General features: G+C 41.3%; 1 pseudogene; it reads right to left on the bottom strand.

The window, feature by feature from the left end:
* Window positions 1–409: 409 nt before the first annotated feature.
* Window positions 410–1,683, bottom strand: LOC122738217 (annotated as a pseudogene).
* Window positions 1,684–5,798: the final 4,115 nt, after the last annotated feature.

Here is a 5,798-nt window from a genome sequence, read left to right as displayed (position 1 = left end):
AGCCCTGGAGTCAGGAGGACCTGAGTTCAAATCCGACCTCAGACACTTAACATTTACTAGCTGTGTGACCTTGGGCAAGTCACTTAACCCCAATTGCCTCACTAAAAAAAAAAAGAAAAAAAAAAGAAAACCCTCTTCTCTTTTTTTGCTATTCTCTGGGATTCTGCATTCAGTTGGGTATATCTTTCCCTTTTACTTTTCTTATTTACTCAGCTATTTCTAAAACCTCATTAAAAAGCCAATTTGCTTTCTTATTCATATTTTCCTTTGGAATGTTTTTGTTGTTGATGCCCTCTGTACGATATTATAAACCTCCTCTATCGTTCTTCAAGCATTCTATCTACGAGATCTAATCCCTTAAATCTATTCATCATCACCACTTCATATTCTTAAGGCTGTTACTTAGGTCTTACCTATACGGTCTGATGGTTTTCCCTATTTTCTTTAATTTAAGTCTGAATTTTGCAATAAGAAGCTCATAATCTGAGCCACACAGTCAGCTACAGGTCTTCCTTTAACTGACTATAGAGTTTCTCCACCTCTGGCCGCAAAGCATATAATCAATCTGATTTCTTAACCCTCTGGTGATGTCTGCATGTAGAGTCACCTTTTGGCTTGTTAAAAAAAGAGTGTTTGAGGGGCAGCTAGGTGGCACAGTGGCTAGAGCACCAGCCCTGGATTCAGGAGGACCTGAGTTCAAATCCAGTCTCAGACACTTGACACTAGTTGTGTGACCCTGGGCAAGTCACTTAACCCCAATTGCCTCACCCCCAAAAATAAAAAAAAAGTGGTTTTGGGGGAAGCTAGGTGGTGCAGTAGATAGAGCATCGGCCCTGGATTCAGGAGTACCTGAGTTCAAATCTGGCCTCAGACACTTGACACTTACTAGCTGTTTGACCCTGGGCAAGTCACTTAACCCCCATTGCCCCAGGGGTGGGGGGAAGAGTGTTTGCTATGACCAGTGGGTTATCTTGACAGAATTTTTGTTAGTCTTTTCCTTGCTTGTCTTTGCTCTCTAAGCCAAACTTGCCTGTTATTCCAATCAACTTTTGATTCCCTACTTTAGCCTTCCGGTCCCCTAAGATGAATGTGACATCTTTTTTGGTGTTGTTTCTAGACGATGTTGTACGTCTTCATAGAGCTGATAACTTGGGCCTCTTTGGCATTAGTGATTGGAGCACAGATCCGTATTACTGTGATGTTGAGTGGTTTGCCTTGGATTTGAACAGATACCATTCTGTTTTTTTAAAGATTATACTCCAGTACTGCCTTTCTCACCCTTTTTATGACTATAAGGGGTATTCTATTTCTTCTAAGGTTTTCTTACTCACGGTAGTATATGTAATGATCATCTGAATTAAACTCACCCATTTTCAACCATCCAAGTCCACTGACACCCGAGATGTCAATGTTTAATAATCTTTCCATCTCCTGTTTCACCACATCCATCTTACCTTAGTTCATAGATCTTACATTCCAGGTTCCTGTGCAATATTGATCTTTATAGAACTGGGCTTTCCTTTTGTCACTAGACACATACACAGCTGAGCTTCTTTTCAGCTTTGGTCCAGATGCTTCAATGATACCTGAGCTACTTGTATTTGTCCTCTGTTCTTCCCCAGGAGCGTATTGAATACCTTCTGACCTGAGGGGCTCATCTTCTGATACCATCTCTTTCGTCATCTTAGTACTGTCCATGGGGTTTTCTTGGCAAAAATACTGGAGTTGTTTGCCATTTCCTTCTCTAGTGGATCAGCTTTTGTTTAAAAAAATTCCCCACTATGACCTGTCCGTCTTAAGTAACCCTGCATGGCATAGCTCATAGTTTCATTGAGCTACTCAAGTCCCTTCACCACAACAAGGCAGTGATCCAGGGTGGGGGCAGGGGGCAAAGAAGGAAAAAAAATCACCTTTTGTTATTTTTGTTGTTCCATTGTATCCATCTCTTTGTGACTCCCATTTGGGGTTTTGTTGGAAAAGATACTGGAGCACTCCAGCTCCTTTTACAGATAAGGAAACTGAGGGACACAGGGTTAAGTGACTTGCCCTGGTTAAGCCAGCTAGTAAGTGTTTGAGATCAAATTTGAACTCAGTGGGGCAGCTAGGTGGTGTAGTGGATAAAGCACTGACCCTGGATTCAGGAGGACCTGAGTTCAAATCCAGCCTGAGACACTTGACACTTACTAGCTGTGTGACCCTGGTCAAGTCACTTAACCCTCATTACTCTGCTCTCTCCTCCCCCAAAAAAAGTTCTAACTAAAATTGTAATTTTTGTTATATTGGTTTAACCTACCCAAGGACAATCAGTATTTCTCCAGTTGTTTAGATTCGACTTTATATGTGTGAAAACATGTTTTGTAATTGTGTTCATATAGTTTCTGGGTTTGTTGTGGCAAATAGACTCCCAAGTATTTTGTGTTGTCTGTAGTTATTTTAAATAGAATTACTATTTTTTCCTCTTCCTCTTGGACTTTATTGGTAAAATATAGAAATGTTGATGATTTGTGTAGACTTATTTTATATCCTGTAATTTTGCTGAATTTGTTAATTATTGCAGTATTTTTGTTTTGTTTTGGGGAGGGCAATGGGGGTTAAGTGACTTGCCCAGGGTCACACAGCTAGTAAGTGTCAAGTGTCTGAGGCCGGATTTGAACTCAGGTACTCCTGAATCCAGGGCTGGTGCTTTATCCACTGCACCACCTACCTGCCCCTCAGTATTTTTTTTTAGTTGGTTCTCCAGAATTCTCTAATATACCATCATATCATCTGCAAAAAGTGATTGTTTTGTTTCCTTGTTGCTTATTCTAATTTCTTCAATTTCTTTTTCTTATGAAATTTTAAATAAGTAAATTACATGTCGGAATCACATCATCTGCTAGCATCACCATGGAGATGAGAACAAAGATCAGTACCATGGAGTCCTTCATAAAATCTCTTCTCCTTTCCTCTGTCCTAATCAGCAGTTCTACCAGCTTCAAGTGTGGTTTAGCAAAGAAAGGGAGAAAAAAGAAAAAACTTAAATTAATTGGGGAAAGGTAAATTGTTTAGCATAAATCATGTTCCCCCCATAACTAATATGGGGTGAGTGAGAAAAATGGAGGTTGGATAGGATGAGAGGATGGAGATGGAGAGCCTGAGCATCCTGGGACTTGGGTTAGAGCTTGAAATGACAATGAAGATAATTTAGTCCAGTCTATTTACTTAACAGATGAGGAAACTGGGACATAGATAAGATGATTTACCCAAAGTCACACAATTCAGTTCAATCTGTTGAGAGACAGCAGAGCATAGGGAACAGTGGAAAGACTGGAGAGAGGCAGAAGTAGAAATGGGGCCACTAAATCACACATCCCTATCTATGTTCAATTACATTTTAATCTGGTTCAGGCCACCCTGGGAGTGTTCTGGGCCATGTGACTGAGACCTCTGGTGTAGTAGAGAGTTGGCCAGGTGGCACTGGGTTCAAATACTGCTTCTGAAACAAACTGGTTGTGTGACTAAAGACAAGTCACTTGATCGTTTCATGCTCTAGGCCACTCTCTCAAACCATAAGTAGTAGATCAGTGGGCTCATCTGTCAGGGTTGAAGAAGTTCCCCGTACCAAGGAGATCACAGTCTAGACCACAAAGAAAGACTCCTGGACCTAGAGCTAGGGAACTTGGGTTTGAATCCCTGCCCAACCATTCCTAGCTGTGTGGTAGTGAGCGATTCACGCCACTATTCCAGGGTTTAATGATATATACAATCTCTACATTATATATAATTTATGTACATACAGATATACGTCTTTATACCTTCCTCAGCTGTGGGACCTTGAGCAGTTAAAAAACAAACTGCATAAAACAGACTCCACACTTTCCTCTACAAAGCCCTTGTTCTTCCTTGGCCAGTGAAAAGTCTGTGTTTTTTCAATGATTGTTAAGTTCACATTAAAAAAATACATTTTGGGCAGCTAGGTGGCACAGTGGATAGAGCACCGGCCCTGGAGTCGACAGGACTTGAGTTCAAATCCGGCCTCAGACACTTAACACTTACTAGCTGTGTGACCCTGGGCAAGTCACTTAACCCCAATTGCCTCACTAAAAAACAAAAACAAAAACAAAACATGTTATTGTTTTGTATTGAATCTTCTCATGTTCTGTTGTGTGCATGGCAATGTTGTTTTTTCTCTTCTCATTTTGTATTTTCATTTAAAATATATTTTAAAAGTTACTAAAATACATTTTCATTTTTGAAAAACTCCTGTGTGACCCTGAGTAAGTCACTTAACCCTCATTGCCCTGAAAAAGAAAAAAGAAAGGAAGGAAGGAAAGGAAGGAAGGAAGGAAGGAAGGAAGGAAGGAAGGAAGGAAGGAAGGAAAGAAAAACTGAAAATTCTGAAGCTCTGAAAGAACAAAGGGAAGCAAGTCATATTCAGTAACCAAATTCTGAGGGTCCGCCTGTCCTTCCGGTTGTTACTGATGAGTATTTTCTTTTTACAGATTAGAAAACTAAGTCTCATGAAAGGGAAACAACTTGACTAGTGTCAAAAACAAGATTGGAACCCAGTTCCTTGAGACTTTTAGAAACCCAGTTCTCTGATCATTATACTGTAATGCTCCTTGAGCAAAATCACACATTTTGTAACAGATCTGGGACTAAAATTCATGTCTCCTGGTTCTTGGTCCAGTCTTCTTTCTGCTACCATGGAGTTGGGAGGAGGGGAGAGCAGAATAGACAGCTTCCTAGGCTGAAGAGGATATAGCAAGGGACACTTGTTTGTATTATTTTAATAAATGCACATATTTTAATACTCAGACCTTTGCTCTATGAGGAATGTATTGTTTTAGTGTTTATTTGTTCTGTCTCATGTAAATGGCAAGTATTATTATAGAGAGAACTTGGTATAGCAGGAGAACCATTCACTGGGCATAGAGACAGGAGACCCACTGTTCAGATCTCAGCTCAGTATCTCTCCTGGGGTAACCATTCTTCATTTCTGAGTCCATATCCTTAACCACGAGGATAGCAATGTTTATGCACCCAGGCTCACAAGTTTGTTATGAGAGACGTGCTTTGTTAACCATTAAGAATGGGGTCATTATTATTAAGAGAGGTGATGTAGCACAGTGGGGAAAATGTCGTATTGGGGGTTAGAGGCTTGGGTTCAAAGTCTGGCTCAGACATTTACTAACTATGGGCAAGAAGACTGTAAACTTTGGCAGATCCTGGCAAAGTGCAAAAGCTTCAAGATATGGATTGTATATATATGTGTGTGTGTGTGTGTGTGTGTGTGTGTGTGTGTGTGCGTGCATATATGGAGAGAGAGAGGGAAGGAAGGAGGGAGAGAGGGAGGGAGGGAAGGAAGGAGAGAGGGTGGGAGGGAAAGAGGGAAAGAGCAAGGGAGGGAGAGAGAGAAGGAAAGAGGGAGGGGGAGAGAGAGAAAGAAAGAGGGAGGGGAGAGAGAGAAGGAAAGAGAGAAGGGGAGAGAGAGGGGGGGGGGGAGAGAGAGAGAGAGAGAGAGAGAGAGAGAGAGAGAGAGAGAGAGAGAGAGAGAGAGAGAGTCATGGTTGTTTTAAAGCTGGAAGGGAACTTGGAAGCCACTGACTCTCCCCACTGGCCCTCCAATTTTGCAGATGAAGAAACTAAGGCTCCAAAGAGGTACCTTGATGTACCCAAGGTCACACAGCTAGCAATTGCCTGAAGCAGGGTTTGAATCTCGTCCTCCTGACTCCAAATATTCACTACATCCTTCTACCTCTCAAAGGTATCGGTGAGGAAATGTTTCTTTTTCCTTTTTCTTCCTGAGACAAGCCTTG

Source organism: Dromiciops gliroides, chromosome 2, assembly GCF_019393635.1.
Source record: "Dromiciops gliroides isolate mDroGli1 chromosome 2, mDroGli1.pri, whole genome shotgun sequence".
NCBI classification, from domain to species: Eukaryota; Metazoa; Chordata; class Mammalia; order Microbiotheria; family Microbiotheriidae; genus Dromiciops; species Dromiciops gliroides.
This window is presented reverse-complemented; position numbering and strand designations above follow the sequence as displayed.